The sequence below is a fragment of the Aotus nancymaae genome, unplaced genomic scaffold, assembly GCF_030222135.1.
Source record: "Aotus nancymaae isolate 86718 unplaced genomic scaffold, 86718_ANA_hifiasm-v0.15.2.pri h1tg000108l, whole genome shotgun sequence".
Taxonomy (NCBI): domain Eukaryota; kingdom Metazoa; phylum Chordata; class Mammalia; order Primates; family Aotidae; genus Aotus; species Aotus nancymaae.
The window spans coordinates 15,795,629-15,806,376 of NW_026988523.1; the positions used below are offsets into that span (position 1 = coordinate 15,795,629).

General features: G+C 39.6%; 1 protein-coding gene across 5 annotated transcripts in view; it reads right to left on the reverse strand.

The window, feature by feature from the left end:
* NCF2 (neutrophil cytosolic factor 2) overlaps positions 1-10,748 on the reverse strand; it is a 78,670-nt gene that overhangs the window by 66,533 nt on the left and 1,389 nt on the right. For all 5 annotated transcript variants that reach the window (XR_001106040.2, XM_064370487.1, XM_012444371.3 and 2 more), the window contains exons 2-3: positions 9,012-9,072; positions 8,126-8,197 (exon numbers count right to left, since the gene is read on the reverse strand). The gene's annotated coding sequence lies outside the window, so the exon portion shown is untranslated. The remainder of the gene's footprint in view (positions 1-8,125; positions 8,198-9,011; positions 9,073-10,748) is intronic.

Below are 10,748 nucleotides of genomic sequence, written 5' to 3' on the forward strand. Positions count from 1 at the left end.
TTATATGTAATTCGAGATTATCTATAGAAGGGCTGGGATAAAACATTCAGTGAACAATGCTAGACCAAATGAAAACACAGTAGACAGCTGTGCGCATTGGCTCATGCATGTAATCTCAGCACTTTGGGAGGCCGAGGCAGGTGGATCACCTGTGGTCAGGAGCTTGAGACCAAACTGGCCAACATGGTGAAACTCCATCTCTACTAAAAATACAAAAATTAGCCAGGTGTGGTGGTGCGTGCCTGTAATCTCAGCTGCTCGGGAGGCTGAGGCAGGAGAATTGCTTGAGCCTAGGAGGTGGAGGTTGTAGTGAGCTGAGATTGCACCACTGCACTCCAGCCTGGGTGACACAGTGAGATCCACCTCAGAAAAGAAAAAAATACAGTAGTCCCTCGTTATCTGCAGGGGATGCATTCCAAGACCCCCAGTGGATCCCTGAAACCTCAGATAGTACCAAGCCTTACATACACTATGTTTTTTTGCTGTATAGTAATGGGTAGCGTGCATATACAGTGTGGATACATGGGACACAGAGATGATTCACATTCTAGGCAGGGTAGATCCAATTGTATGAGGTTTCATCATGTTACTCAGAATGATGTGCATTTAAAACTATGAATTACTAATTTCTAAAATTTTCCATGTAATATTTTTGGACTGCAGTTGATCATGGTAACTGAAATCTCAGGTAATGGAAACATCAGAAAGTGAAATGTGGATAAGGGGGGATTCCTGTAAGCCTATGTGGTATGGGCTGGACACCATATCCAGAAGATGTCACTGCTTTGTGCTTAATTTCCTAAAACTTTGAACACATATGTTCAACTGAATTCTGCCTTGTTCCAGAATTAAAGTGTTCCAGCAGACTGGCTATTCTGATGTGCCATCTTCAGTCAACCAAAGGGATTCCTGTTTCTTGTTTTTGGCTGTCTTTCAGCCCCTTGGCTTTCAGTAAGATTTTCTGTGCCTTTTATACTGTGTGAAACTAAAACACCTGTCTAGACCTTCGATGGCTCTTTGGGGTCCAGTTTGCTGTGTCTCAAGCCAGCATTTGATTGGCTGTCATTATTGCTCTTGCTTTAGAAGTTATTTCCCAAGCATTTAATCACTCAAGTTGAGGTTTCTGCACTTCAGCAGATTGCTCCATGTTTCCGTCCACCCAACACCCATTTAGGGAGGTAAAATCATAGACTCAGTTCATTTGCTCTTCCTGAACTTGGGTGAAAAACACCTGTTACTTTTGGCCAATTGATTCCCCCAATTCAGCTCTCAGAACTAAACCACCCACATCCAGGGTGAAAAAGAGGGGCCTTTCCATTTCTAGGGGAGGCCAATGATAGGCCAGGGAGTGAGGAGGGCAGAAGAGAAAGAGCCCAGGCACGGGTGGTGAGTCCAGGCTTGGGAATTCATAGTCTCTCTTTTTGCATGAATCTTATTCAGTCTCTTTGCATGCTCCATAGCAGGTCACCAAGTGGCATTTGTTAAAGGATAAAGGGAGTCCTCTCGTCCTTATCCAGTTCTTGGGTGTCTTCTGAGTCACATTCAGAATGGGGAAGTAAAAAGAGCTCTGAAATAAGCTTCAGTGTCATGTGGTTCTTTTTCCCTAATTAAGTCTGGCAGGCCCGAGCACAGGGGCCTGGGAAACATCTTTTTGGCAAGGGTAGAGGGGAAATCTAGTGCCCTCTATTTTCCCATTCAGTATCTAAGCTGACATTCTGGATGAAAATTTCCAGAGGGCTGGAGCTGAACCATAATTATCCTGTTTTTTTTTTTTAAACTGTACCAGTTAGTATATATGTGATTTCTAGGCTTAGAAAACATGTCTTCATGATAAGAGGGGTGCAGAAAAAATCAAAGCAAAAAAAAATCCATTTCAGAGAATTGCACTTCTGTGGCAAATATGCATATTCCTACTAATACAAATACTAAAGAAAAAGTCTTCATTTCTCCAAACTCTCTATTTTTAGTTCTGTTTCTATTGGAGGTAGAAAATATAATCTCATTCAGTTCCAGGCATTCTTAGGAACTTCAGGTTTAAACCTACCTGAGTTCCTCTATTCTGAAATCCCCAAACTTTTCTCAGGGATCTTTCATGTCTCCCTTTGAAGCTACCTATTTCTGGGAGAGGTGAGCATCTCTCCTCTGGACTCCAGCATCCCTGTCCAGGATGTAACTCGTTTCTCCTCCAGCTGGTCTCTCTCCCTTCTTTATCTTCTGGTGGGGTGGAGCGGGGGCGGTGAGAGCATCGTGTGGCTGGAAGAGGAGAGGCTGGTGGAGAGTAGAGACTGGTCAGCAAACACTCTGCATCCTGTCTTTCACTGGGAGATGTGGACCATTGCCAACTATTTGTCGTTTCTGTTCTCTCTCTCCACCATGGCAATTTTGTAGAACAAATGGCAGCATCTTACTTCTCCACAGGAATGGGGGCAGGTGGGGGAAGTCACAAAATAAAAGGGAGGATGGGTGGGGGACTCATCTATGAATACTTCACAGGTATCACATCACAAATTTTGTTTGTGCTGAGATGCTCTCCTCTCTCCTGTTACTCCCCCTGGTGTGGTTCACTATCAACAATGGATGCACCATTGCTGAGCAGGGCCAGCACCAAGGGCTTCACTTGGAACAGTCTGGAGCTTAGGGTAGAAGGTCCATAGATCTTTTGTTCTCTCAGCATTCTGAAGAGAGATGTGCTTGGGCTGAGCCAGGCAGGATACACTGAGATCCTTAGCCCAGCAACCTGTGCAAAACTGGCACTGGTTTGCCAGAGGACCCAACTTAGCTGTGCTCAAAGTCCCGACCCACAGCAACTGTGGATAATAAACATGTTGTCTTAAACCTCTAAGTTTTATGGTAATTTTTAATGTAGCAGCAGATAAGTAATATAGTAGAAAAACTAAAATGCCCATTTTCATAGTTCTATAAAGAAATACCCGAGACTCGATAATTTATAAAGAAAAAGAAGTTTAGTGGACTCACAGTTCCACATGGCTGGGGAGGCCTTACAACCATGGTAGAAAGTGAAGGAGGAGCAAGGGTACATCTTACATGGCGGTAGGCAAGAGAGCATGTGCAGAGGAACTGCCCTTTATAAAACCATTGGTGAGACTTATTTACTATCATGAGAATAGCTTGGGAAAACACGCCCCGTGATTCAATTACCTCCCACTGGATCCCTTCAATGACAAATGTGGATTATAGGAGCTACAACTGAAGATGAGATTTGGGTGGGGACACAGCCAGACCATATCACCAGAGGATCCACTAAGCTGTGCTCAAATTCCTGACCCACAGCAACTGTGGATAATAAACAAACATAGGTTATTTTAAGCCTCTAAGTCTGATGGTAATTTTTAATGTAGCAGTAGGTAAGTGATATAACAGGAAAACTAAATTGACCTTCTAGTCATTTGAATGGGGCAGAAACATGTTGGGGGCAATAACATGTAAATTGACTATATCTGTATGGAAGGTCACCTCTTATGACCTTCACTGTCTAGGATTTCCAAATTTGGAAACTAAGGGAGGGTAGAGAAGCCTCCAGGAATGGTGCCCTGCCTCTTTCATATGCATATTTTACATGAGGGGTCTTAATAATTATTGTTGTTCTAAGCTACTGTGTCATAGAGTAATTTGTTATGTAGTAATTGGTAGCAAATACATTCTTGGTCCATTTTATTCTTCAGCATCCAAGTATTCAACCAATATTTTCTGCATACCTGCTATCTATTGGGTAACTAGACATAGTTACCTTGTCCAGTAACAGACAAGTAATTTGTACTGGGTGCTGGATATAGGAGATCTGAGGTGAGCAAAAACTGATACAGTGCTTGTCTGCATGGAGTGGGCCATGGAGTGGTAACACAGATAATCAAATAATCATATTTGTAAAATACAAATAATAAACATAAATTACAGTAATGCCAGCACTACAGAGGAAAAGGGCAATATCTACTCAAGGCTATGAGAGGAGTCTTATTTATTTATTATATACATTTTTTTGACAAAGAGTCTCACTCTGTCACCCAGGCTGGAGTGCAGTGGCATGATCATGGCTCACTGCAGCCTCAATCTCCAGGGCTCAGGCAATCCTCCTGCCTCAGACTCCCAAGTAGTTGGGAGCACAGGTATGCACCACTACATCTAGCTAATTTTTTTTCTTTTCTTTAGAGATGAGGTTTCCCTATGTTGCCCAGGCTGGTATCAAATGCATGGGCTCAAGTGATCCTCCTGCCTCAGCCTCCCAAAGTGCTGGGATTATAGGCATGAGCCACTGTGCCCAGCTGAGGAGGATCTAATTTAGATAGATGGGGTTAGGAACAATTTCTCTGATAAAGTAAACTGAATGAGGGTGAATGGGAAGAATAGGAGGAGAGCATTCCAGGCAGAGGAGGTAGCACGTGCAAAGGCCTGGTGCTAGAAGGAGCCTGGCAGAGGTTAAGCTACTGTGACTAGGACTCAGAGACGAAGGATGGGCAGTAAGGCTGAAGACAGAGGTCAGGCCACACAGAATTTTGTGGCCATGTTAAGGAGTTTGGATTTGATACTAAGAGCAATGGGAAGGCTTTAAAGCCTTTTAAGGAGTAGAAAAATATAATTTTGATTTAAAATTTTTTGATTAAAACTATCTTGCTGTGTAGAGAATGGGTTGAAGACCACCAGCAGGAGACCGGTTAGGCAGTTAACAGTAATCCACATATTGTTATCTTTGAATAGCATGTTTACAATTCCCAGGTATAGTCAGCCTTCTGCTTGGCATTCTTTAAAAAGAACAATTTCTATAGACATAGTTTCTGGCCTCCCAGAATCTACCCTCTAAAAAATAATTAAAAAAAGCCATGTTCAAATAGAATAATGCATACACATAAGATAGATGAAAAATTGAGAAATAAATCCAGGTAAAACTCAGATCAATCCATCAATTAGTACACAAAGGAAATATAATTTACTTGAAAGCCTAATAGATAAGCCAGATATTTGACACTTCTTATTGATTTATGCCTCGTAACAATTTCATGTTGTAGATGATATTATATTTACTTTACAGATGAAGAAACAGGCTCAGAAAGGTTAAGTGACTTGACAGAGGCCACATAGCTTGCTGGATCTGTTTTTCCAAAGTAAAAGTTGTTTATTATACCACATTGCCCACACTTCTTATAAGATTCTATTTGCGGTCCTTCTTGAAGTGAAAACAGTCTTGTTAATAATCAGACACCTATATCTAGTTGATCACCATAACATGTATATTTTTCTAGGCAAAATACTTCTCCAAGTTAACCTCGTTAAGATGGGGCAATAATACCTATATTCATTTATTCACCAAAAGGTGCTTAATACTTCAATAAATATAAGGGACTCCAATTATGAACCAAGTTTCATAAAGAGACCAAAGATAAATAATCATGGGCCTTAACCTAGAAGAACCTGTATATGAAACACACATTTATTATTTTGTGTAATAAGAATCTCATTTCTGCTGGGCACGGTGGCTCACAACTATAATCTCAGCACTTTGGGAGGTGAGGCGGGCGGATCACCTAAGGTTGGGAGTTTGAGACTAGCGTGACCAACATGGAGAAACCCTATCTCTACTAAAAATACAAAATTGCCAGGTGTGGTGGCAGGCACCTGTAATCCCGGCTACTCAGGAGACTGAGGCAGGAGAATTGCTTGAACCTGGGAGGTAGAGGTTGCGGTGAGCTGAGATGGTGCCACTGCACTCCAGCCTGGGCAACAAGAGCAAAATTCCGTCTCAAAAAAAAAAAAAAGAAGAAGAAGAAGAATCTCACTTTTGAGGCCTTTTTGTGCTTATACTCCATCTACAGAGTTACAATGAAAGTTGCTATATTAGTAAAATAAAATATGATCCAGCCTATGTCTCAGTTGATTGGTCCAGAGGTTGAGACTCAACTGCTGGACAAATCAGAATCCTTCCCTGGGACTTTGGCAGTGGAACCGAGAAAGATAAGTCAGTTTTGGTCTGGGTGCCTGAACTTCATGATGGAAAACTTATGGGGCTTCTGGTAGTAGTGTTTTGTCATGTTACTGGTAAAGCAGAGGAGGCTGATTGTTGGTGATAAAAGCAAGAATGGAGCAGACCTGCAGAGAAATGTAAGCATGAGTTTTGGTGGTTGGCATGTAAACGTTAAGCAGAGCTTTAGGCAATATTAAACAACATTATTACAGCTCCCAGAAGCCCAGTTTATGCTGATTTCATATAAGGGGCATTCTTTACAGCACAACTGTGTGACATGAATGGTGTCTCCTGGACTTGTATGAGGCAGTCCTGCGTTTAATTGGGGATAGAACTGTAGATAAAGGCCAGGGCCAAATAATGCAGGTATCATGTATCATTTAGAGCAGGAATAAAATGTGTGTTGTGATTCTACCCTTCTAAAACCCATGGCAGACATCACTAATTCTCATGGTCCACCTTCCTGCTGAGCTCCAACATCACCTACTCAGTATGGCTCCCCAAAGAGTCACTATCAATCAGCTTATACTTTGCCTATGTACTTCCTGGCCTGACAACAGCTATGACATATAACTCATAAGTGACTGTATCTCAGGAGCAGATGTTTTCCCTCTCATTAGAATAAACACTGGGTATTATATCATAGGAAATTTTTTGCTTTTGATCTGAGGACCCAGAAAATTTGGAACCAGTCTTCAAACTTAGTGGTAACATGGTATCAGTTAATTAATTACATTTAATACTAAGAATGAATAGAATTCTGGAATTTTAATTAATTGTGTGAATTCTGAAATCATGTTATTGCCTCAGCTTAGTATTCCCTTTCTGTTCTTTTCTATTTGGCAAACTCTTAGATAGCCTTCAAGACCCAGTGAAATGGTTCCATTTTCATACCTTTTCCTTGACATTCTCTCTTGGAGAAGTAATTGCTCCCCATCTGTTATTCTACATGAATTTACTCTTTTCTCTATTATAGCTTGTTTACTACTGAATTTTATTTGTTGCTTGTGTGTCTCTTACCTAGAATCTAGATCCTGCAGAAAATACTTAGGTAGTTTGTCTTAGGAAAATACCCTCAAGTCCTGAGAAAACCAACCAAATCAATATATTAGGAGCTATATAAGACTTTTGTATGGGGACTAATTAATCACATCTAGTTTACATTTGGAGCAGCAATTGTTGAGAAGAAAAATATGAATATTTTAAAATAAGAAACCTAAAATTTAAAATCATAAAAACACCCACCCAAGAACACTTCATGAGATTTCTAGTTTTAAATTTTGGAGCTGGGAAAATCTTTTTAAGTATGACTTAAACTCGATGCCATAAGAAAAGATTAATAAACTCAATTAGATAAAAACTCAGATAAAAAACTCAATTAGATAAAAATAAAAAAACTCAATTAGATAATCAATAAACTCAATTAGATAAATAATTAATAAACTAATAATAAATTAATAATTTATTTAATTAAAATAATAAACTCAATTAGATAAAAAACTCAATTAGATAAAAATAAAAAATAACTTTTCTATTCCTAGTAAAAACCATTATAAAGTGAAACTCAAAATGTAATATTTGACATTCCTATTGCAAACAAAAAGTTTATTTTTCTATAATAAAAAGAGCTCCTACAAATCAATAAAAAAAGATCAAAAGGGCAAAGAAAATATAGAAATACAAAAATATAGAAAAGAAAATACAACTGGCTTTTAAACATGTGAAAAGATGTGCAATCTCATTTACATTAAGAGAAATGCAAATATATCATACCATTTTTAAAACATCGGATTTGAAAAGATTAAAAAATGTTTTATGACAAACACATAGAATAGGTAAAGGGGCAGGAAAACATGCATCCTTCTACATTGCTAGAGAAAGCATAATTGATAAAACCTTTAAGAAAGGCAATTTAGCAATATCTCCCCTAAATGCCCTCCAATTGACCTTAACTTCCACTTTTAGGAATTTATCTACAAATAGGCTTGAACATATGTAAAACGGCTTGTGTATAATGCTATTCACTGTAGCACTGTTTGCAGTTGAAAAGATCAGAAACCACCTAAATCAAAAGGGAAATGGTTAAGTAAATTATAGTACATATATTTATATCATAGAATTATTATGCAGTCATAAAAATAGAATTGTTACCTGAAAGGGGTCCCAATCCAGACCCCAAGCCAGGGGACTTAGATCTCATGCAAGAAAGAATTCAGGGTGAGTCTGCAAAGTGAAAGCAAGTTTATTAAGAAAATAAAGGGATAAAGCATGGCTACTCCATAGGCAGAACAGCCCTAAGGGCTGCTGGTTGCCCATTTTAATGGTTACTTCTTGATGATATGCTAAACAAGGGGTGAATTATTCATGCCTCCCCTTTTTATATATAGGATAACTTCTTGACGTTGCCCTGGCATTTGTAAACTGCCATGTTGCTGGTGGGAGTATAGCAGTGAGGATGACCAGAGGTCACTTTCATCACCTTCTTGGATTTGGTGGGTTTTGGCCAGCTTCTTTACTGCAAACTATTTTATCAGCAGGGCTTCATGATCGGTATCTTGTGTTGACCTCCCGTCTCATCCTGTGACTTAGAATGCCTTAACCATCTGGGAATGCAGTCCAGTGGGTCTCAGCCTTATTTTTCCCAGCCCCTATTCAAGGCGGAGTTGCTCTGGTTCGAATGCCTCTGACAGAATAAGGACGTTTGTTATGTACTAATAGGAAATTATCACCCAAATATACTGTTAATGAAAAAAGCAAGGCACAGAATGCTATTTATAGTATGTTAGTATTTATGTACACAACGGGGTAAAATCTTATATAGGTATTTGCCTATAAATGCATACACTATATCTGGAAGGATGCCCAAGAATTAAGTGATAATGGTTGTCAAAAGGGGAACTAGTGTGGAAGGGAAAATTACCACAGTATATCTTTCTTACCTTTTGAATTTTGAACAATATGAACAAATTATTTGGAAACAAATGAATAAAACTAAAATGAATAAAATATAAAACCATTGGCTAATGAATATACTGACCTTTAACTTAGTTAGCAAATTGAAGAAAATCTTAACGTTGCTCCTGGCATCTTGATTAAATCTTTGGAGAAACAAAAGAAAGCATGATGTTAGTCAGTGGCACTGGCCATTTAAGTTATTCATTACCCTAAGAGTTGACAGAGTTAGAAAAATCTATGTATAAAGTCAAGAAAGGTGATATAAATTCATGACATAATTTAACGATTATCTTTAAGGAAAACAAAGGGTATTGGGTTACATCTCTACTCTTAGAAGGTGATGCCACAGAATAATAAACAGTTCATATAAACTGCCATGGTGCCACTGTTGGTCAGATGTGAGCTGGAATTCTGTTCCTCAGCCACTTTCTCTGGTGACTTCTGGCAGAGATAAACACTATAGGAGCTGCACATGGTGGCTCTGATTTCCACCTAAGGCTGATAAATTCCCTGCTTAACTGTCCACATTGAAGTGAATTTCAATTCTTTGTGACTAAATTTGATTGGCTCTAGGGTATTTGAACCCAAGAATTATTTTACTCTTTGTATAGTTCTCAATTTGTACTTCTGATGTGTTGTTCTATTCAGGTATCCTAGAAACCTGTGTATAACTTAAGGATTTCTTAGGTGACTTGACTGAATCAATGTTATGCAACCAAGAGATATTTTGTTGAACATCTACTATGACAAGGGAATGTGGGGAATGAGTAAGAGACAGCTACTATGACTTTAGAGAGCCCATACAGTCTAGCAGAAAGGTCAAGAGGGTGTGTCTTGGACAGCATGAGCTAACTGCTAGGCTGGAATATATGGGAGTTTAGAATGCTTTGGAATTCAGGTGGGTTATACGCTACTCAGTGTGTGTTTCATGTGGTGTGGATTCTAGGGAACTGTTTCAGAGAGGAATAAGAAATATAAACATAGATCATTTATGTTTATTACTCTTATACACTCAAGTAACAGAAATGATAAAGGAAAACAGAAACATTAAAGTGAATGCTGTGTCCCATGTTGCTTGTGGTTGGATCATCAATGCGGTGAAGTAGCACCACCTTGAGGCAGATGGCATGCTGTACCTCTGTGGGCTCCCCCAGCCTCCTCCGTATCTGGAATTGTACAAGAGGCACCTGCACAGAACGTTTCGACACTGGGGTTTTCACATATTGCATTAGTGACACTGGGCTGAGGTGGAGAGGCAGTGGGGCAGAGGTCCCACGACAGGAATATGGACAGAAGCCGCCTTGTTTTAGGATACTCAGTTCTACAGAGACCACTGGTCTGTTTCTTAATTGGGTGTGTCTGTCAATTATTTTGGTGCTTTTAAAATATTTTGTCTGTAAAGTGATATTATTTGTAAATCCAAAGGAAAAGCCGTGTATCTAAAAATTAGTCAGTCTGGCTGGGTGCAGTGGCTCCTGCCTGTAATCCCAGCACTTTGGGAGGCTGAGGCAGGCAGATCACTTGAGGTCATGAGGTCCAAACCAGCCTGTCCAACATGGTGAAACACCGTCTGTACTAAAAATAGAAAAATTGGCTGGGCATTGTGGCAGGTGCCTGTAACCCCAGCTACTCAGGAGGCTAAGGCAGTGAGGCAGGAGAATCGCTTGAACCCAGGAAGCAGAGGTTGCAGTGAGCCAAGATCATGCCACTGCACTCCAGTCTGGGTGACAAAGCAAGACTTCAACTCAAAAAAAAAAAAAAAAAAAATTGGTCAAGCTTAGATTTTAGGTTATTTTCTCAATTGCTGGCCAAAGCAGCC